This window comes from Mixophyes fleayi, chromosome 2 (genome assembly GCF_038048845.1).
Source record: "Mixophyes fleayi isolate aMixFle1 chromosome 2, aMixFle1.hap1, whole genome shotgun sequence".
Taxonomy (NCBI): Eukaryota; Metazoa; Chordata; class Amphibia; order Anura; family Limnodynastidae; genus Mixophyes; species Mixophyes fleayi.
In genome coordinates this window covers 354,831,065-354,855,392 of record NC_134403.1, presented here as the reverse complement: position 1 = coordinate 354,855,392, position 24,328 = coordinate 354,831,065, and positions in this window count along the sequence as shown.

Here is a 24,328-nt window from a genome sequence, read left to right as displayed (position 1 = left end):
CTGCCACGTCCCTTCACCTCTCCCATGTCTCTTCACCTCTGCCACGTCCCTTCACCTCTCTCATGTCCCTTCACCTCTCCCATGTCCCTTTACCTCTACCACTTCCCTTCACCACTCCCCTGTCCCTTCACTTCTCCCATGTCGCTTCAACTCTCTCCTGACCCTTCAGGAGAGCCTCTACCTGAGAGTCTCCTGTCCCCTGATGCTACATTAAATCATTCAAATGCTGCCTATAAAATGATGTTTCTCAGAACTCAAATGAGAAGGAAACTTTTGAGCAGTGACAGCTCTGAGGGCACCCTAGGAAGTGCCTCTTTCTCAGAAATGCATCCCTCCTCTGGCTATAGTTGTAACTTGTGCCTCCACCTCCACTGCTTTGTACCTTAGCAGGCAGCAGGTGGGGCGGTATCCTCTGCTCCTCATTTGGATTGTGGCACTTGGCTTTGACATCACAGCCAATTGCCACACTCCCAGGCCATAACAGACATGGAGGAGCAGGAGTTGGTAGCTTCACAAGTAAGACGCTGACTGCTACATCTCCTCCACTACATGCAGGGGCAGGCTGGGCTGGGTGGCAAGGGGGCATCTGCCCCCCGGGACGGTCCCATAATGGGCTACCCTGGGCTGGGTCACTGGGTCACCTGCGTTTTTTTCCTTTAAAATTTGCTGCTGAGTCGAGTTTTTCCCCCCGGTCTCAAGTTTGCCAGCCCTCCCCTAGCTACATGTGGTGATGCCACAGGGGCATTAAAAACAATGGATGAGTGATATTATGCCACTCATTCATTGTTTTAGTTGCCCCCTAACCATTGGCGCCTTAAACTTGTGTGAAAGCTCATCTTTCAGCTCAGCAATGATCCCAAACACAAGGCCAAAACTATCACTGGTGGAGTGGCTCAAGAACCAAAGAGTGAATGTCCTACAATGACCCCAGTCTGGTCCTGTTCTCACAAAAATTGAGAACCAGTGGTACTATCTGAAGACTAGAGTATATGAGCATCATTCGACTAACCTGACAACCTAGAAAAATCTGCCCAGAAGAATGTGCCAAAATCATTCTCAGTGTGTTCTCAAATGCAAAGATACTTAATCAGTTATTGCTCTTTTGTTTGTTACTTTCCAATTTGTTGGCCACAAAATTTTTAACTCACAATACATATGTTCCCATCATTTCTGATGAACTCTGATTAAAGAGATAAAAAAGAGGTTCCTAGAGCTGTTGTTCCTTATTTGGGACCTAAAAGGAAGTATGTGGATTAACAAGTACCTCCCTCCTAACATGGCAATCTGCTGCAGAGGGGTGAGAGACAGCATAGCGGTCATATTTAGTTAAATATAAACACTTTAGTTATTTAATTTATATTTTCGGCTCAGTACCATTCATTGCTATTCATTCTGTATTCTACTTTCTGATTTTTGTGTCACACATCTATTATTTCAGAAAAAAAACTATATCAGTTATTTCACATTTTGTTATATTAAGCCTCTGTTTCCAAACTTCAGTCGTTTCCTCTGTTTTTTCTTAATCACTCTGCATTTATTTTATTCCTTCTCAAATATCAACCCTGTTACAAATCTTTGTGTCACGAGCCGCGGCGGCACTCACAGCCGCTGCGGCTCGCTTCTCATGCGCCCCAGCGTCCCGGTCGTCACCTTGGCGACCGGGACGTCATTTCCTCTTCCTGTCCGGCCGTCACCAGGGCAACGGCCGGACGCTAGTTCACTAGCGCTGCGTCCCGGCGGTGCTGGTAGCCGGGCGCATGCGCATAGCAGTCAGTCTATGAGGCTGATTAACAGGCATTAGCCTGCAACTGTGTAGGTCAGGGACAAGCCCTGATTGGCCCTGCTGGATACTTGTAATTAGTCTGCAGGAGTGTGTTCAACTGCTGATTGGTCTGTGTCTGTATTTAAGGCAATGAGGTCTGCTGCCTCATTGCCGGTTATAGCTTCTGTGCTCCAGTCTGCTGACCTGCTTGTTCCTGTTCTAGTCTTCTGAGACCGCTACTGATTTCCCGTGTATGACCCTTGGCTTTGAATTAGACTTCGCTTGTGTATCCTGTGACCCTGATCTCTGGCCTGTTTACCGTTTCTGCTATCCGCCTGTGACCCCTGACCTCAGCTTGTTTACTGATACTGTTGTCTGCTGCCGGCCCTTGACCTCTGCGTGGACCTCACTCAGCTTGCCTGGGTTCTCCCCAGCTGGTACACACTTCACGACCCTCTGTCAGTCTGCGGCCCAGTCTGTCCCCACCATCAGGGGCTCCAGTGAACACCTGATTGGCAGAGTAGATTCCGGGTTGTGTTGTGCCGGCTGGAGGGGTTCCTAACAATTTGTATCATGCAAATATCAGAACTTCCTCTGAGCACTGACTACAGCACTCTGTCTCCTGTCCTTTAGTCAAACATCTATCCCTTCCACTATCTTTCCGTTAAATCCAAGTAGCTTTCACTTTCTGAATGAATTTCTTGTGGGATAACATATGATGAGCCTTGCTAAAATCTAAATAAGTTACATTCACTAATCCATCCTGATCTATTATTTTAGGTACCGAGTCAATAATATCTACACATTTTTATATGATCTCCCTACAGAATTCCATTGATGCTGCCTTGGATCCTGTCCTTTGTTTGACTCCTGATGTGTAGAAATAATATTATATGTAGAATTTTTTTTATCAATGCATATAAAATATTTATTCAAAATTAAATTCCTGTTGGAGTTTAAAAAAAAATCTAATTTTTGGTTAAAAAAAACAATTGTAAGTTTTAGCTTGGATCTCATTACAGACTTGGATCCTTTATGTCTGAATATCTGTTATTTAAAAAAAAAATAATGTTGCATTTGATATTGATTTTTTATTTCTGTGGTATGGTTAATAAGTATATGTGCAGATATAGCTATTATATCCAGCTGTCAAATTAGAACAAACTATTAAAAATGTGCAGGTTGCTTTTTTGGTGTTTATAATTTACTCTAAAGAAAAAAAAAATCCAACCATTTGAATGTTAATTAGCAGTATTCCCTTTAAAAGGTATATATTTTTTTTTTAAGACCAAGGTCTTAGAGATACTTTTTGAGCTCAATATAGGATTTTTAGGCCAAGAACAACACTTATAAAATCCCTTAGGTTTCACTGAAGTACTGACCAAATTAGAAATATGTCCAAATTAAGAAAATTCACTGGAAGGTAAAGATCACTGAATGCTAAACTGAAGCAAACCGTAAAGATGTTTGTACCAATAATTACATTTCGGTGAACCTGAACAATACATTACGTGTCTCTGGTAAAATATTGCATATTTTGGCCAAAATATTATTCCAGTTTAGAATAAAAGAATATTAAAAACGTCTATGTTGTAAAATAGTAATAATAAAAATATGCACATACTGAATTTATTTATTTTTTACTATAAACATAGAATTGCCTTGATCACTTTTGCATTTTTCTAGACACAAAGTATAGCTTTTAAATGCTTGACTCACTTGTCACTGTTTAATGTATTTCTTTTATAATTCAGAGTCAAATTTCTTGGTCCTTGACCTAGATGAAATCTGACTATAGTTCTTGAATTTCCATTGTATTTACATTTATTTACTCTCATTTTAGCTACATGTTAAACATGGTATTTGATGGTAAAATATATATTTTCAGAAATTAGCTAATAGGAGCAAAATATGATTTTTAAATACTCCAGAAGGAAGTGGAAGACACTTGGAGTAAAATAATAAACCACCAGAGAGGTTGGGAGGGGACAAAAATCCCCTCTCAGAAGGGAAGACTTCAAAAAGAGATTAATCATCCTCATCAGCTATTTATATAGCGCTACTAATTCTGCAGCGCTGTACAGAAAATTTATTCAAATCAGTCCCTGCCCCATTGGAGCTTACAGTCTAAATTCCCTAACATACACACACAGAGAGAGAGACACTAGGTCAATTTGATAGCAGCCAATTTACCTACCAGTATGTTTTTGGAATGTGGGAGGAAACCAGAGCACCCGGAGGAAACCCACGCAAACACAGGTAGAACAAACAAACTCCATACAGATAAGGCCGTAGTCAGGAATCGATCTCATGACCCCAGTGCTGTGAGACAGAAGTGCTAACCACTAAGCCACCATGCTGCCCATAGATTCTTGGCTTTTCTCCCTAATTTAGGAATAAAGGAATATACAACTCAAGAATATCAGAAGGACTCTACGACCCAACCAGATGTCCAAAATGTTGTATCACACAAAGACTGACTAAACAACTCCTACAGCCAAGTAAATAAACTTTCCTCCTACACTCCAAAAATATGCTAGTAGGTTAATTGGCCGCTAACTGTGTGTATGTGTGTGTGTGTGTGTGTATGTTAGGGAATTTAGACTGTAAGCCCCAATGGGGCAGGGACTAATGTGAATGAGTTCTCTGTACAGCACTGTGGAATTAGTGGCGCTATATAAATAAATGTGATGGTACACACACACACATATATATATATATATATATATATATATATATATACTGAAGTAAAAGTGGTAATAGACTGGAAACTCATTGTATCATCTTTGCTAAACTGCATTTATGTTTAGGAGATATACATATGTTATAACTTTGTTGTGCAAGCAAAAGATATAATTTTATTTATAGAGAATATCTGCTCTGTGATTGTGGGTTTTCTATAGTATATATACAGCCTTGCTACATAATTACCGAGAAAAGATCTCTGTGGGGATTGTATGTTATTTAAGTAAAGAAGGACTGGAGAAGGTGTGATCTAAATAACGCAAGGGGAGGTGAGGTTGTGATTATACGATTACATATGCAAGGGAGATTACACAGATAGCAAAAGTGGCAAGTGTATAACATCTTCAGCAGTATGTGGTCTTAACCCAGCTCTGTGTACAGTGTAAGTATTCTCCTGCTCTTCACTATGTACAAGGATCTCATCCTGAGGTCATTGCACCAGATCACGTAATGCAGCACGCGCCAAACCTATCAGTGACTGGGAGCCGCTGCATCCAACTCTTCTACCGCAACAGGGTGAGGAGGGGACAGCGCTCCCCTCCCGGGGTAAAGGTGACAGGTGCATATAACCTTCAAAGGTAGGAAATATTGCAGAAAAGTAGATAAAAGTTCAAAAGAAATAGATGGTGCTGTGTTGCACCTGTTAATATCAACCCAGCTCCATCTGTATAGCATAATAATATATATTGCCATAGGCCAACCAAAGGGGATGGGGACACATAGCAGGGGAGAGAGGTTCTTAGTGCCTGGAAACCCCCCTCCCAGCCTGGGGCACTGTATGCTTGAGGTGGCAGGACCCTGCCCCTGGGACAGGCTACTTGTGTGCAGATCATTTCTGTCTGCACTGTTCACGGCTATCTCTCTCCTGCTGTGTGTCCCCACCCCTTTCTCTCCTGCTGTGTGTCCCTGCCCCTCTCTCTCCTGCTGTGTGTCCCTGCCCTTCTCTTCCCAGCTGTGTGTCCCCGCCCCTTTCTCTCCTGCTGTGTGTCCCTGCCCTTCTCTTCCCAGCTGTGTGTCCCCGCCGCTCTCTCCTCTGCTGTGTGTCCCCGCCCCTCTCTCCCTTGCTGTGTGTCCCCGCCCCTCTCTCCCTTGCTGTGTGTCCCCTCCCCTCTCTCCCTTGCTGTGTGTCCCCACCCCTCTCTCCCTTGCTGTGTGTCCCCGCCCCTCTCTCCCTTGCTGTGTGTCCCCTCCCCTCTCTCCCTTGCTGTGTGTCCCCTCCCCTCTCTCCCTTGCTGTGTGTCCCCACCCCTCTCTCCCTTGCTGTGTGTCCCCTCCCCTCTCTCCCTTGCTGTGTGTCCCCTCCCCTCTCTCCCTTGCTGTGTGTCCCCTCCCCTCTCTCCCTTGCTGTGTGTCCCCACCCCTCTCTCCCTTGCTGTGTGTCCCCGCCCCTCTCTCCCTTGCTGTGTGTCCCCTCCCCTCTCTCCCTTGCTGTGTGTCCCCTCCCCTCTCTCCCTTGCTGTGTGTCCCCGCCCCTCTCTCCCTTGCTGTGTGTCCCCTCCCCTCTCTCCCTTGCTGTGTGTCCCCTCCCCTCTCTCCCTTGCTGTGTGTCCCCTCCCCTCTCTCCCTTGCTGTGTGTCCCCACCCCTCTCTCCCTTGCTGTGTGTCCCCTCCCCTCTCTCCCTTGCTGTGTGTCCCCTCCCCTCTCTCCCTTGCTGTGTGTCCCCGCCCCTTTCTCTCCTGCTGTGTGTCCCCATCCCTCTCTCCCTTGCTGTGTGTCCCCACCCGTCTCTCCCTTGCTGTGTGTCCCCTCCCCTCTCTCCCTTGCTGTGTGTCCCCTCCCCTCTCTCCCTTGCTGTGTGTCCCCACCCCTCTCTCCCTTGCTGTGTGTCCCCGCCCCTTTCTCTCCTACTGTGTCCCCGCCCCTTTCTCTCCCACTGCTGTGTTTCTCCATCCTTTTCTCTCCTGCTGTGTGTCCCCTCCCCTCTCTCCCTTGCTGTGTGTCCCCGCCCCTTTCTCTCCTGCTGTGTGTCCCCATCCCTCTCTCCCTTGCTGTGTGTCCCCACCCGTCTCTCCCTTGCTGTGTGTCCCCTCCCCTCTCTCCCTTGCTGTGTGTCCCCTCCCCTCTCTCCCTTGCTGTGTGTCCCCACCCCTCTCTCCCTTGCTGTGTGTCCCCGCCCCTTTCTCTCCTACTGTGTCCCCGCCCCTTTCTCTCCCACTGCTGTGTTTCCCCTCCCCTCTCTCCCTTTCTGTGTGTTCCCACCACTTTCTCCCTTACTGTGCGTTCCCGCCCCTTTCTCTCCTACTGTGTGTCCCCGCCCCTTTCTCTCCCACTGCTGTGTTTCTCCACCCCTTTCTCTCCTGCTGTGTCCCCTCCCCTCTCTCTCCTGCTGTGTGTCCCCTCCCCTCTCTCCCTTGCTGTGTGTCCCCTCCCCTCTCTCCCTTGCTGTGTGTCCCCTCCCCTCTCTCCCTTGCTGTGTGTCCCCTCCCCTCTCTCTCCTGCTGTGTGTCCCCGCCCCTCTCTCCCTTGCTGTGTGTCCCCTCCCCTCTCTCTCCTGCTGTGTGTCCCCTCCCCTCTCTCCCTTGCTGTGTGTCCCCACCCCTCTCTCCCTTGCTGTGTGTCCCCGCCCCTTTCTCTCCTACTGTGTCCCCGCCCCTTTCTCTCCCACTGCTGTGTTTCCCCTCCCCTCTCTCCCTTTCTGTGTGTTCCCACCACTTTCTCCCTTACTGTGCGTTCCCGCCCCTTTCTCTCCTACTGTGTGTCCCCGCCCCTTTCTCTCCCACTGCTGTGTTTCTCCACCCCTTTCTCTCCTGCTGTGTCCCCTCCCCTCTCTCTCCTGCTGTGTGTCCCCTCCCCTCTCTCCCTTGCTGTGTGTCCCCTCCCCTCTCTCCCTTGCTGTGTGTCCCCTCCCCTCTCTCCCTTGCTGTGTGTCCCCTCCCCTCTCTCTCCTGCTGTGTGTCCCCTCCCCTCTCTCCCTTGCTGTGTGTCCCCTCCCCTCTCTCTCCTGCTGTGTGTCCCCGCCCCTTTCTCTCCCACTACCTGCTTGTCTCATGTGTGCAGCAGGAGGACACAAGACACAGCACTAGATGCAGAGGGTAAGTGTGTGAGTGTGAGTGTGTGTGTTGGGGGTTTCTCTTATGCTATTAATGTAAGTGGGGGGATTTCATGTATAAGTATAATAGTTCCTTTGTAAACATAGGCTTGGAGGGACTTTTAATATAAGTTTGGGGAAGGGGGAAAGGGACTTTAATGTAAATGTAGGAGGGTATTTTATGTGATGTGGATGGGGTGTGAAATATTAATTTTATAGCAGGTTGAGAGTTGGCGCTTTTAATTTATTGGTGGGGTGAAGGTTGGGGATATTTATTTTAAGAGTGGAGTTTTGGCAGACCAATCAGGGGTGGGATGATGGGACTATTCTTTCAATGCTCAGGTGGGTTTGGTGCTTTTAATTTAATGCCTGGCTGAGTTTTGGGAGAAGGAGAGCTATTTCTTAAAAGTGAATGCTAATTATTTAATGTTTGGGAGGAAATAAGTTTATTTATTAAATGTAAATACTATTAATTTAATGTTGGGGTTGTTTGGGGGCAAAAGGATCTTTTTATTAAGGTGAATGACATTAATTTACTGTCCGGGTTGGTTGCTGAGAGGTCTAATTATTAAACGTGAGTGCTTTTGATTTAAAATTGGGCTGCTCTGCCTACTGTGTTCATTCATTGCTGGGGTTTCTATATTAGGTACTTGTACTTTTTCCAAACAGGGACCCAACATTCCAGGATCCAGAGAAGCAGCAACTGAGCCAATGACACGAGCAGTAGCAACAAGCAGCAAGAAAAGGTAGGAGAGAGCAGGACAGTCTGCCAACTGTTCTAACACACTCAATTAGGACTTTGTCTGACTGTAGGGCCGGTTGGGAGGTATGTCCTGCTTCACACGGTTCTGCTCGAAAAGGGAGAGCTGCATGCACCTATCAGTAGTGCACGCAGCATCGCCTGTGTATATGATGGGGATAGGAAGAGTTGGAGAGCAGCCAAGCACTGTCTACAATTTTTACCACTCCCCCATGCATGCTGGTCACACCCACTAGCATCATGGCGTGGAAACCTCTCTCTACAAATCCTGCATTTGCCCCTGATTGCATATGCATCTCACTTACTAGACAAAATTAGACAAGTAAAAGTTTCAATGTTAGAGAGAGTGCATTTTACTTACATAAAGTTTCTTTCTTATATCTCTTGCCAAATATATTACTGGACGGAGAACAGGCCCATCTAAAATCTCTTTTTGATATACCTCTAGTCATTTAATTTCTAGTTTTACTTTAATCAAGTGCTAGAGTCATGTTAATGTCCTTATTTCCTTCAGTGCTGCCATATCCCTTCAGTGTAGAAATATGATAATTGGCTTGTTCCTAGCAAGGTTTACATGAAAGGCGTTCTCTACTCCGTAGAGCGAGCAACGCCCAAGGTCAATTCATCCTGAAACCCACAAAGGAAGGAAACTGTCTTTTTACAAAGATTACAAAGTTATCACAGGATTCAATAAGGAAAGTAAGGCAAAAAAATTAGTAAGTTTTCTTCGGGACAAAACCATGTTACAATGCAAGGGGTGTAAATTAGTTTATTATTTTGTATAAGATAAATACTAGCTGCTTTTTCATGCAGCACACAAATACTTGATAGCTTTATTTTTACACTGAAATTTAAATTTGATCTAGAAATATGGGGCGAGCTGGGCCGAGGGGCAGGGGGGAATATGCCCCCTGGGCCGGTCAGTCTGGTACCTCTTTTGGGCTGCCTCATAGTGAATGTGGTGCCGCCCACATATACAGAATGCTGTCCACTACACAGGCAGCCGCATCACATCTTCTGCGATACGGCCGCGTCATTTATTAATGAAATATTGTACTTCAATTTGTAATTCTCATATACAAGTCCTTGAAGGCTTTTTTTCTAAATTTGCACCAAAAAGTGTACGGTGTTATCAAAATGGATTCACAGCAGTATACAGAAGAGCAGGAGCACCAAGCAGCTGCTGCCACCAGTCATGATGATAGTAATCCCTGTAGTTCATCTGGTAAAGCCTATGTAAAAGTACATAGTGTTTTTAAGTCCAGCAAACAAAATAAAAAAAAAACACCTTTTACCTTGGTCAAGGAATAAACACCTATAATCAAGGCATAGTTAAGTACCGAAAAAAATTAAATTGCCAACATACCATTCTACACACGCAGTGGCAACGAAAGAATCAGGCCTTCGCCTTTTCTCTATGAGTGCTAGTTCTGCAACTGTCAGTGGGGTATCTTCTTGTAAGGTCATTCATGATGATGCAAGGCCTTGTCATTCTGACTCAAAAAGTGTGTTATATAGGTAACACAAAAAGGAGAGCTGCGTTGCTAATTCTCATTGCTAAAATTTTCAATACTAGTCCTTGCAGGCAAATTCAGAAGTGTTATATAGGTAACAGACAAAGAGCAGTGCTACATTGCTAATTGTCATTGCTGAAATACAAATATACTAGTCCTTGCAGGCTTTTCTTCTGAATTTGCACTAAAAACTGTACGGTGTTATATACACTTTTTGCTGGGAATTACAATGGCTCCTTTTAGTGCATTGTCTGGCACCCTGGATTGAGGTGTGTCTGATAAAAGCACGCATCCCGGGAAGTCAGCGCTCATTGCCATGTATTAGCTGTAGAATTACCTCACTTATCCAAGAAATAGGTGGAGTGATCAAATGAACCATAACTGGTTTCATGATCCAAGGACAATTCCATCTTGCACCACTTTTCTTTTCTGCCACTGCTGTGTGCCAATGTTTCCTAGATGTGGTAGGAACTTCCATGTGTTTGAGTCATTGCTCTGTCGCTTACCATCCAGCCAGATCGCTGCAGTATTTGGCTGAAAGTGTATGAAAAGCATATTGATCTGTATGTGACCTGTGAGATGTTAAAAATTGAATGGAAATCACTGGAATTTAGTGTTAGGGAGGTTAATAATAATGTAGGTACAAAATAATACCTAAATTATGTGATTTTAGCCCAAAAAATGGAATTTTGTAAAAAATAGCTAAACAAAACCAAAACCAAAACACGCAAGGGCGGTTTTGGCAAAACCAAAACCCGAAGGTAATCCAGTTACAAAACCAAAACACAGGGGTCATTGAGCATCTCTAATCTGCATGCTAGTCATCCATTCCCTTGAAGACGGCGTGAGAGACTGAGGCCAGTAGCTGGCGGAGCTTACTGTGGGCTAGCCACATTGTGTGGGCACATTTGACTACCTATCAGGGCAAGGGAAGACAGACATATATTATATCTATGTTTTGGATGGTGGAAAATATAAATAAAATACAGACATGGTGGGAGATTATCTATTATATAAATGCTTAGTGGCAACTGTCTGTCTGTGTGTGTGTGAAAAAAAAAAAACCAAGTTGCAGCGCCACCTGCTGGGCGGAGTTATACACTGACCTACTAAATTCTTAGTGTGTGTGGGAAAAAAAATTCAAAAAGGGCTGAAATTTGGTAGGGCTCAAACTCATTTTTGTGAGGTAATGTTACCTCATGAACACACATGTGTAGAGGCGTGCGTTAGTGTGTGTGTGTGTGTGTGTGTGTGTGTGTGTGTGGAAAAAACTATTTTCTCAGAAAGGGCTCATCCAATTGACCTGAAATTTGGTATACTGACATTATTTGACAAAAAAATTAGAATAGTCAAGTCAGTTAACTTCCATCATCCCCCCTTCCCCCCGTGGGAGGGGTAGTAAAGGCTAAATTTACGAGTTGGGGGGTCAAACTCATTTTCGTGAGGTAATTTTACCTCATGAACACACATTAAAAAGGCTGCTTGCGTCGGGAAGTAACACTCTTCCCCTGAGGAGGCCTGGGCTAGGCCCAAATGCATGACAAGAACCTTTTTAAGACCTTAAGTAGCTTGATTTGACTAGAATGCATGAGTATCATGCACGGGTTAACTTGTATATATATATATATATATATATATATATATATGTATGTGGAGCATAAAATTGCTGGTGAGTAATTTGATGGTGCAGCAAACATGAGGAGGCTTATGAGCACAGAGCTATAGCCACATCCTCAATCTATGTATTTCTGATTGTTGTGAGGTCCTTGAAGCAAAAATGTATTTGGTCCATTAAATCACATGGCATCTTTTATTGGAGATTCCCACAAACGTATGAACATATGGGCCAAACAACATCATAAAATACAAGGACAAAAAAATCTTTTAAAATTGGTGAGACAAGATGCTGGATAAAGGAGAAGGCCCTTAATTGGCTATTTGGAGAGAGACAGTCCCTGTATCTGGATGCTCTTGAAGTTTTATTTTTAATCTCACAGTTGGGAAATTGTGATTCAAGGGCCACTTCTGAAGCTACAACTTTATATGTAAAACTGTCCGAGTTCAAGAACATTTTAACAGCAAATGTATTCCTTGCCATTTTTGATGTGATTGGACCAGATTCAAAATAGTTACAAACCAGTGGTCTTGACTTTATGGTGGCATGGAAAATGGTTGAGAATGCCATTGACCAGCTAAAGAAAATAGATTTTGATAATATTACAGAAAAAGCTACACATTTTGCATCAAAAATGAATGACATAGCCAATTGTGAAATAATCTCTTTCCTGGAGATTGCAACCGAGATCCTAGTGAGAAGGGTTGGCAGAAGGAAACGAATGGCGGGTGAGATCTCAGTTGATGAACATCCAGCCAAATTTTAGCAAGTCTTACAGAGAGATTTTCTGAAAATAAACAGTTGGTGCTGGACACCCAGTATTTGGATCCTAGATTTTTAGAAAATATTCAAAATGATCCAACACTTCTTGAAGAGGGCACTCTAAAAACGATTTCCGAATTGGCCAAAGTTAATGAAGAGTCTCTTATTAGTGAACTTAAGTTTTGCTTAATAAGTTTTGCGAACCTCTTTCCTAAGCTGACAGGACACTTGGATGAAACAAGAAGACAAGAGGTAATTCCAGAAGAAGGTGGTGGGGATGAAGATAAATGGGGTGTATCTGCTGATATAGAGGATGACAAAACATAGTGCAAATCATGTAAAAATTAGAGATGCTCAGGCCTGGTTTCCGGAGAACCGAACACACCCGAACTTAGCAGATCCGAGTACCGAGCCGAGCTGGTTCGGTACTTTCGCGTGCCCTTGGAGTTGAAAACGAGGCAAAAAGCCAATGTTACATCGTCAGATCTCGGATTTCATGAGCTTTGGATTCTATAAGTACCACCCTCCACGGAGATCCTGCACCATTTCACAGAGGGACACAGAAGGGGTAGTACAGTCTGTAGAGCAGTTGGGCAGCGTCATTGGTAGAATAGAAAGAGGAGGGGTAGCAGTGATCTTCAAAGTCTGCAGTGACAGTCAGGAGAGCTCCATTGCTCAATTGGTAATTGTTATTGCTGAAATAGAAATAATAGGTCTGACAGGTTTGGTCTTCTAAATCTGCAGTCACGTTGTACTGTGTTATATAGGTAACATACAAAGAGGAGAGCTCCATTGCTCTATTGCTAATTGTCATTTGCTGAAATAAAAATAATAGGTCTGGCAGGCTTGGTCTTCTAAATCTGCAGTCTTTGTTTGAAAGTGTATGAAAATAATATTGTGACCTGTGAGGTGGTCAAAATTGACTACAAATGACATGAATTTAGTATTATTGAGGTTAATAATAATGTAGGGGGGAAACAAAAGCAAAAATATGTGATTTTAGCAAAAAACAATCGGTATTTAAGAAAAAAAATTGGATCCAAAACCAAAACACAAAGTTAATCCAGATCCAAAACAAAAAACAAAATATATATATATATATATATGTGTGTTTTTTGTTACAATATTTATTTTCATTATTTGTAATTTAAAATAATAAAGTACCGCTGATTAAGTAACACTAAAATAGCCTCTTTTTATCTTGTGAAATATATATTGTACAGAAAAACACCCTTTAAGGCTGGGCCGCTACTTATGGGTCAGTGCTGTGTGCTTGAACCCCAGGCTAAAGTCTACCAGCCAGCCTCTGTCTACCATCACATTTTAAATTTACTGGCCCCTCTAATGTAACATGGTTTTGCTAAGGTGCAAACTTACTCATTTATTTTGCTTTACTTTCCTTAATGAACGAGGCCCACAATGTGCAAGAAATGTGTGCTCATTAGACCCTTGAGTGCTATGGACGAGTGGGGTGCTACATGGCCCCCTAAGGACGAGTCCCACTGGTCTGCTAAAACTAAAACCCTTAGATCCCTTCCCACGGTTTTCTGATACTGCCGGATGAATGGAATCTTTCCTCAATTACAAAACATGCGTGCACATATAGAGTGTATTAATGTCAATGGGAAATGCCAAGGAAAGGGGGAGCATTTTAGAGCCTCAATTTTCCAATCACTGGCACTGAATAGCTCCACTATTAAATGGAGACCCCACACAACAGGTCTCACTGTTGCCCAAGGGCCATCTCAACTTGGCTGATTGCAGGTTTTGCAGAGGAGTGCCTGCAACATATACACCTGTTAACAGATGCATCTTACTCAGAACAGGCCACATCTCCTGGGGGTGTGTACACCCTTATTGTACTTCAGCTGCACTTGCCCACCCCCAATCCGTCTCTCCAGACGGAGGGGCTGGCAAATTAACTTTCATGAAAGAGAGGCAAAGGAATAGCTGTCAGTGAAAGGCTGCAGTAGTGTCATTTCTGTACTTTGAAACCAGTATTGTTGAACAAAATAATGTGCTTCTTGATCGATGTACAATTTATGGTCCTATACATTTTTGATAACCTTACACTCCAGCAGCGCTGTATATTATCTATAATATAATATGTAATCAAGAAGTGTTGAATGGAATGACAGGAAGCATAAATCTAATGCATGAAACAGAAAAATGTGTGACTGAAATGCAGGTTATTGATTTGCTTTCTGGTCTGTAAAGACCGATATATAAAAGATTGACAGATATTATAACATGCCATGTCAGCGCGGTATGCCCACATCAAGCAGGTGTATTGCATGTCTCAGGAGCAAAGCATGGCAGACCAAAGAAAACATGTAGACAAGTTTCATTTGTTTGAAGGTCATACAAAAATGTTTGTTATTAAGTAAAATGAAATATACATTCAATTTAATTGCATTTTGAATTTTATTGAAACAAACTTTTAACTATTATAACAAAATTAATCTGCTTTTGATTTGTATTGGATCTCAAGGACCAGAGATACAAAGAAGAGGTCTCAGAGACCAAAAAAAAAATCTATTTAGCCCCAAAATTAGGCTATCCCTAATCTTAAAAGGGTAAAAAGGGAAGTCACATCAGTATGACAACTAGAAAGGAACCAAAGAAATGTCTGATTCAGCCCTCTCTGAATGTGGTGGTCGGCCCTATCCTAAAACCTATGCTTCTTGTCCTAGTATAATCCTCTATCTTCATGGCCTGACCTCGGCTTACTTTCTGACTTTTGCTTTCAGATTTGAGATAAGTTTTTGATGCTTATTTAAGATGATTGCCTCTGCCGACATGTGCTGTCATCTCTTCTTGAACGCTGGAAGGCGAGATCTGAATGATTTGGTCAAACATGTCTATAGCCGAATTTGAGATAGATCTTGTTGTTTGTCACATGGCTGAATGGCAGGACCAGCCTCTGTTCAGCCAACTTGACAGAGAAAACTACTTATTTCTTCAAACAATATGTTCTTTTGTGGTAACTCATGAGAAAAGTGCAGCACAGTGGCCTAGTGGTTAGCACTTCTGCCTTACAGCACTGGGGTCATGAGTTCAATTCCCGACCATGGCCTTATCTGGGTGGAGTTTGTATGTTCTCCCTGTGTTTGCGTGGGTTTCCTCCGGGTGCTCCGGTTTCCTCCAACACTCCAAAAAAAACCCACATACTGGTAGGTTAATTGGCTGCTATCAAAATTGACTCTAGTCTGTGTGTCTTTCTCTGTCTGTGTGTATGTTAGGGAATTTAGACTGTAAGGGCCAATGGGGCAGGGACTGATGTGAATGAGTTCTCTGTACAGTGCTGCGGAATTAGTAGTGCTATATAAATAACGGATGATGATGATGATAAAAAGTGGAAGTCTGTGGATCCATGGATCCATAATAGACTGGAACATTTTTGGTTTAAAGACTAGAAGATGTGTGATGTACTGTGGAGTTCTCCAAGCAAATGGAAACAGCATCTTATACAGTCTTTCCTGGATAAGGTCACATCAGACAGATTAAGCCAGATTATGGAGCCAAGAGATCTGGAGCAAGAATGTACAATTCAGGACCTGATCTGTTGATTGTTTAAAGGTAAGATGGAAGTCAGTGTCACAGGCAACAGCAGGATCCAATATCAAGTTAAAGTCAAAGGCAACTGAAATCCAGAGAACAATCCATGAATTCGGAAATCAAGGACTTACAGGCTTTTTGCAAACTGAAACTTATTCTAAAATCTGAGAAATTTTTTCCCCTGAAGTAAACAGAAAACATTAAAGATAAATGTAGTAAGGTTTAAATCTTGATGTATTCCCATGGTATAGGTTGAAGACAATGAGTCATCCTTGGGTGAAGGCTTGAGGATAAGCGAGTAAGATAGACAAGGATGGCGACAGGCACAGCGGCAGCCCCCTCCCCCTTTCACATCCTCACCCTCAGTAGCGCTCGTACGCGCCTCCGTTCTGCTACACGGTTCTGATTATAATGAAAACGAAATGAGTAACATAGATTGTCGTGACCATTTTAAAATACCAAGTGAAGCTGAGCTTTCAAAGCACTGGAACATAAACATTAATGGAGAGAGGGGGGAAGGGGGTTTGCAGGGTGCGGGTTTTTAAATTAAGGGTGAGTTTGTTTTTGCCTATCGCACATTAGCTTTGCATGAAATGCACCCTTAGGCCCTGATCCCTTTACAGTTCTCCGGTAGGATTTGACCACCACCACTATTAGCTGCATTTGGCCCCCTACCCATAAGACCTTGCAGAATGCAGAGAAGAGCACTGTCTAATATTACCATACTTATACCATTGTAACTATATAAGCCACTAGGAAGCTGGTGTGCACTATAGGGGGAGGGATGAATAGACTGACCTCAGTTTCTGTGCTACATAGAGTACATGATTACACAAGGAGTCTGAAGTTTTATTTCCTACCAGGGGGTAAATGTATCAATCTCCGGTTTTGTCAACTCGCGGGAGTTCGGCGAGGTGACAGCTTAAATTTAAAGCGGCGCTGCTTTGTAAAGGGAAACTTCCCTTTACAAGGCAGCGCCGCTTTAAATTTAAGCTGTCATCTCGCTGAACTCCCGCGAGTTGACAAAACCGGAGATTGATACATTTACCCGGGTGTTCTAAGTGCAAGCAGTCAGTGATGACAAATGCAGGTATTGGTTGCGGTCCTGGGGAGGTCCCCACTTTAGGATTACATGGGAAGGTTGGCTAAATAGCAGGCTTTGTCCAAAATGAACAACTGCTTTAAGGAACTGATGGCCGTACCTGCTATGGCTTGTCGTGCTGTTTTCTGGTTGCATGTTGCCAGTTTCTGGTGTGTCTGGCATTTGATGGTGGAGATACTGGATGGCGAGTTGCTGGAAAACGCAATGCATTCCATGGCCAGTGGTTGGGGCACACATTACGGTAATGGACACGCTGAACCTGATATAGTCTCATTACAAGTACCGCCCCTATGAGTAGGCTTGTGGTTGCGCTCCTTTCAGCCCAGAAGGGTTGCGGGTTCATGAAACGCCCGGGATTGAGTGCCCCAGTAAGGTAGATATGTGCGCCCATGTAGCTGTTTGGTAAACCAACCTCGATTGTGGATGTCCCATGTGTTAAATGCTGGGATATCCTGGTTGCCTGGCATGTATAGTTCTGGCTGCTCTATTCTCCACCACCATATTGGTTTGCAAAATAAACTCTTTTTATTATTGCCACAATTATGTCTCGTGTCAATTATTAAAAGAAGTTAAATGAGTTATTAAGAGGTTTAAGTTCAGTGATAGCTATCAGCCGTTAAGCATTTTAAAATGATTTCATCAAACTTGAACAACTCTAATTTTAATGCTGCACAACAGATTATTGGAATTAACTAGTGATAGGTAAAATAATGCAAATACGTCAAGAGCTAGTTTATCATGCTTGTAGTGACATAGTTAAAAGATAATTATAGTTAATTATTTGTAGGCAATTTAGACTGCAAAATTACGTAAGCTTTGCTAAAGACTCCATCGTCCCCGTGAATTCTGGTGTATTCAGTATTCTACTATGACTAACTGTAGAAGTGAATAAACCTAAAATAAACAATAGGGCATGAAAGGTCATTTATAGTACAAAGCTGCAAAAAATACAGTCCCTGGGTGGAAATGCTGTTAGGATATCACGTAACTATTTTTGTGCAAATTCAGCTGGTTATATGGGGAGAGCATAAACTAGTGGCATTTGCAGAGACAGAAAAAGTTTTCAATTTCAGATGGTAAAAGCTTTGCTGAATGTGGGTGAATCGGATGCCAATGCTGAATGTGGATTTGATGAGCTCATGTCCCTCGCATTGTGCAAACATCACAAAAAGGATGTGTCACTGAACATGATATTTAAATGATATTCAAGTGGAGGAGATTATACCTTAATGGGATAGCGTGGGAGTGGAGGGTGCTGAGCCTTTTCCTCCCTGCAAAAAGAAGTTAATATTTATTAGAGTTTTTTAGAAATGTATGGATGTATCAGGAATGCACCGAAAGATAAGGGAAGGTTTAGAATTTTATCACTGGTTGCCAAACATTACTTAAGAGTCCACAAGGGAGAGCTCCGAAGCTTGAGAGCCTCTGGCATTGAACAGTCAGAATGGGGATCAGAGGTGGAGATGGAGTCCAAATACTTCTCTAGGAGTCCCGGTGGATATTTCTTATGAATTCTCTACATCCTGCAGGTGTAAATGAAAGCAGCAGTTATGTCTGTTTTCTGTGATTTATCATGTGGATCCTGCTGTTTATATCACTTAGATCAGTGACTCCCCTAAACATCTTACCATATCAGGGGCAAACGCAGGATTTGTTGAGGGGGAGTTCCACACCGCACCACCAGTGGGCGTGACCAGCATGCATGAGGGCAATGCTATAATATTAGACAGTGCTTGGCTGCTCTCCAACTCTTCCTATCCCTACAATATACATGGGCAATACTGCGTGCACTACTGTTAGGTGCACAGAGCTCTCCCTTTTCAAGCAGAGCCGTGTGAAGCGGGGGCAGGGTCCAGCCACCTCAATTATACAGTGCCCCAGGCTTGGAGGGGGTTTCCAGGCACTAGGAAACCCCCCTCAGTTTGCCTATGCATATATATATATGTATACATATTTATTAAATTTCTCTGTTTTAGACCATGCAGAATAATCTCTTTCTCTCATTTTGTGCTATATCTATATTCATTATATATGGATCCGTGGATGTGAGCCTTGATGTGTTGATTTACATATATTAATTAAGCCATGGAGCTATATAGATCTATATAGATTTTCTACCCAAATCTGCTCTTGGTTATGTTATGTATATTTTATATATATTTTTATTCTCCGCACTTTCTTCCCCTCCATTGGTGAGATGTGTGTTGCACTCGTGAAGCTGCCCTTCTATTTGATTTATACTTATAATTAGCTTACTACGGTTTATTAGTGGATTATTTTCAGCACTTTTTGAACATGCAACACACTATTGGCTACTGAGGATGTCCTACGAATTGGCCAATGTAAATATAAAGAGCCCCCTGTTTTGCAAACCTGGTGATTTCCCTCTGAAGAAACCCCGGTGGAAGATACGTCCAAAAAAAAAAAAAATCATCATTTTTAATTCACACATGTCCTTGTGTAACTGTGGCAAATCACAAAATCCGTTTATGTTTATGGTTATGGTTTTTATATTTCACCTTCTTTATGTCCTGGTGAATATTTTAATTTTGAGATACAAATAAAAGTTAAGTTTTATAACTGTTTTACAGATGTGGACTGGAGTGCTCTAATACTTTCTTCTTTGAACTTTTGTTCAAACATTCTTTCCTCAGTTTTTAGAAATGGCAAAAGTCAGGCTTACGCTTACACTTTCAGTGGGATGATTTCTGCCCAAAACAAGAACCCTTTATATTAGGGATGTGCACCGGCCACTTTTGGTGTCTCGTGTTTTGTGTTTTGGATTCGGATTTGCTTGAGGTTTTGGGTTCGGATTTGTTTCGCAAAACACCTGACGAAAGGTTTTGGTTCGGATTTAAGGTTTTGGATTCGGATTTATTTTGAAAAAAAAACTTAAAAAGTGTTAAAAACAAGTTTTTTTTTGTTTATTTTCACTCCTACGCTATTATTAACCTCAATACCAATCATTTCCACTAATTCCCAGTCTATTCTGCAGAATCAGTGAACTTTGTAATATTGCAGTACCAATGGTGCTGTGCTGTGCTGTGCTGTGCTCCCAGCACAGCACGAGATATAGCAGGACAGAGGACCACCTAGCACACCCTCCCTCTACCCTGATCAATGCCCGAGTGAAGATGGCGGCGACTAGCGGGGAATTTATAGGATCCGAGTATCGCGAGATCCGACAGCGGGATTATGACTCAGAACCTCAGTTTCAGTTTTGCAATTGGCGGGAATAACCGGATCTGTCTCGGATATGGCTCGGATCGGCAACGTTTGGGTGGGCTCGGATTTCAGATATCCGAGCCCGCTCATCTCTACTTTATATGGGATTAAGTACATTTATAGGTGCAATTCTATTCTGTAATAAAATGTATGATGGTGACAATAACTTACTTGCCAACTCTGTGTCTTTTCTGTCCGGGAGATCCAGGTGGGGTGGTATGGTGGGAGGGTGTAAGGGGGGAGGCTCAGCAGACTGTATAATTTTGGCCCCGCCCCATGTCAAAATGCTGATTTTGTCACGGGGCTGGGTCAAAATGACACGATTCGCTGCAAATCAAATCATCCTGGCTCCCAACGGCCAGGTTGCAGTAGAATTTCCTGCTCTCCCGGAATGTCAGAGAGACTCCTGAGTTCCAGGTAGATCTCCCGGGAGATCTATTCGAAATTCAGGAGTCTCCCAGTCATTCTGGGAGAGTGGACAAGTAAGCACAATAAGTGATACCAGTCAGGGCTTTAAAAGTGACCTTTTCTCCACCATGTGCATCCTGATCGGGTCTTACAATCCTGAAAATGTTCACACCGATTGTTCACGTGGGGGTACTTTCCAATTCATGAATAGATACGTGCATCCTTTTTCCCGATTCGCACCTCCATTTACTGCAGACCAAAAATCTTATCATTCTCTTAATGAAAAAATGTATCAGAATGATTATTTTATTAGAAGCAAGTTTCTCTTCCTGATATGTCTTTATTAAAGTAAGGTCACTTTATTGTCAGTCTTTGTACAGTTTGATAACAACCGTATAATCTGGATAAATCCAACTGCCATGGGCCTCAAAGACCATTAGTCTGTGCCGTCCGCAAACCTATTTTAATCTCATTCTGCATCATTAATCTGTGATATTACCCTTATAATCATGTGTAAGTGTCACTGTAATTTCCGTTATGGGTCCAGTCCTGCAGAATGATTTCCGTTTTACAGGAAGTCAATCTTCTGGTCTTATGGTTTGCAAAGTCCCTGTAGAAGTAATTACTGCCTCCGCTGTCTTCTATTTTTAATCTGCAAGTCATTTGCATCAGATGTTTCCTTTCTGAAAGCGCTGACAGTTTGGACTCTGTGCTCTATCGTCCATTATTAATGAACATGTCTGTAACTGTTGAAATACTGACACCAGTTGTGGTCTTACTGTGTAGAGACAGATGATTCAGTTGTAAGTTATTGAAAATACGGTATGGTAAACTTTCAGCATTAAACATTCAAAACGGAATCTAAAACATATACGTAGAAATTACTCTGTATGTCTACATTGTCCAAAATTAATTATACATACTAATTATTAGAATTTGGACATATATTGATATTTTTAGTAACTGTCTTTTAATGCATACTATTTATATAACTGTTTGTCTCACCGAATAATGGAAGTTATCCATGATTAACGATACCTACTCTTATATTTACTTCATTTGGAAAAATACTGCTGTAAGGAGCAATTCACACGTGTAGGTTTTAGAACCTAATATGGATGTTTAGCATGAGAACTTTGCAAAAATATTGTCTTCTTTTTTTTTCTCATTGGTAGATCTCTTCAGGGGGTAAATGTATTAACCTGGGATTTCTGCCAATCACCGATATTCGGTGACTTTAAATTTAATTTAGCTGTCCAAGTCGCAGAATAGCGTCGAATTACAGAAATCGCAGTTTAATACGTTTAAGTTTTTGTAGATTTTTCGTGAGCAATTTACCAATTATTTCAACCTTGTATCAAGGGTCAGAAATGAGACTGTACGATTAAGGGTGAGGTTATTTTTGTCTTTGCATTTCTTTTTTTTTATATTTGAACAAGAAAATATTGCAATCACATTGGTCAACCAAATCAATTGGTTAAAAAGAGATCCCTTATCTTCCTAGAACACCACGTAACTGAAATAGAAGCTTACTCCTGTATCATTCTGTTTACATAATGTGATAAATGAAATACTAAAGAATAAGGACAAAATAGGAAACATTGGACAATTGTTTCCTATGCTAATCAGATTTTAATGAAAACACGGCATAGAACAAGCATAGATAACAAGGTACTGCCACTCTAACCCATTTGTACACTTTACATTTAAATAGAAACATTATTACCTACTCACAGCAATCTAAATGAGAGTCACATATGAACATTTTTCTTACAGGTAACAGGAGGTATTGCAGGGCAATCAAATGTATATTTATATATTTTCAAACCTATATTTCCAATTCAATAAGGTGATCCGAAAATATAAAATTTATTTTTCTATTCTTATGACTGCAGAAATGTATTTTTTTTTTCATTTAAACTTATCAGCAGTTTCTTTGTGGCATGGAATAGATTTATCAAACATTCTAAGTAGGAAATGCAGAGGTGTTGCCCATAGCAACCAATCAGATTCTAGCTATAATTGATCTAAACCAGTGATGGGCAATCTTATATGTTTTAGGATCACATGGTTCAGCTCTCTAACCTTCAAAGGGTCTGCACATTATCAATAATCTTAGTAATAAGTTAAAACAATACATTTAATTAAAGAAAGAGATACCTATCTGTATTAACATATCTGCGGGCATCAAGTGTTTCAAACACTTGATGCCCGCAGACAAACAAACCTGATAATGAAGCACAGAGAGCTGGGGCTGCAGCTGAAGGCTCGGAGGTCCTCTTGTTGCCCATCACTCATCTAGTACATTTTAGGAAATGATAACTAGAATCTGATTGGTTGCTCTGGGAAACACCTCCACTTTTCTTTTTAATGTTTGATAAATCTACAGCTAAGGGTTAACTCTTTTGCAGAGCGCTGCAAAGTTACTTCAACAAAATAACAACTGCCCTACACAGCCTACAATCTATTTTGCCCACAGTGGCTAGTTTGATTTTCCTTGCAAACCGTTCTTCCTCTGTCGAGCCACTTTGTCAGTCTCTACATCGGTTGCTTGTTTTTTACTGAATCCAATATAAAATATTTCTACTAACATACAAGGCCATTAACAACACTGCACCAACATATGTCTCCTCACTTGTCTCAAAATATCTCCCAACTCGACACCTCCATTCTGCACAAAATCTGCATCTCTCTTCTACTCTCATCACATCCTCCCATTCCCGGTTACATGACTTTTTTTGAGCTGCACCCACTCTATAGAATTCCCTCCCTCACACAACAAGACTATTGTCTGGTCTACAAAGCATTCTCTCCTCAGGCAAGTTTATAATATTCCTCAACCACCCTTTTAACCTCACTAGGTTACCCTATTATCACCCATTACACAATTCACACAAAACAGCAACCCTCTGACCCCAGATCAACATTGCTGTGTAATCGGACCATATAGCCCACTAAGCACTTTATTTGCAATTTGGCCGGACCAATATGTACACCTCATGTATCAAACTCCTATTGTCCCATAGATTGTAAGCTTGCGAGTATGGCCTTCTTATCTCTCTGTCCGTATTACTCAGTATTGTTTTATTACTGTGTTTGTAGCAATTGTAAAGCCCTACGGAATTGCTGGCGCTATATGAATAAATGATGATGATGATGAACTGCCTGACAAGTTGTAAAATTGTAGAAATAGGGGATGCAAAAGCCCAGACTATCTCTATAAAATCACTTGATACAGGCAAGTTGAAACCTACAGCATATAAGTAGGTAGGTTAGAAGCAACCTTTATATGTACTTATTTTGCGTTCAGAACGCAGCAGAAAATATTATAATCATAATTAATAAATTACAAACTAATTATTAATTTGGGGGATATAAACAGGAAAAAATGTGTTGACTTTCTCTCTAATCTCAGAAGACGCCCATGCACAGCACCATTCATTACCTGGAGTGAGACGAGCAGGTAGTGGCTCTGAATTGTTCTAGGACTTTAATGACCACTAGAAAGTGTTAATCAGAGTTTGCAGTGCTGACGTCACACATAGTCTTGGAACCAATGGGAAACCTTATACCTAAGAGTAGACATATTCATGTATTACAACTATACATTTGAGGCAAACTTATTTTTTCGGAACATGCAAATGACAAATCTAATGTTATAAACAGTATCTACTATCCAAGTTGAGAGGTTAACAGTTATGCTGTGTGATCTAATGTTAATCATACATATCCCTTAGACCATGATTGCTCTGTTGATATACGTATAGCTCTCCCGAGCTGCCCCCCTGCACTGGAATGACCTCCCTCGCTCCATTCGTCTCACTCCCAATCTGTGCTCCTTCAAACGG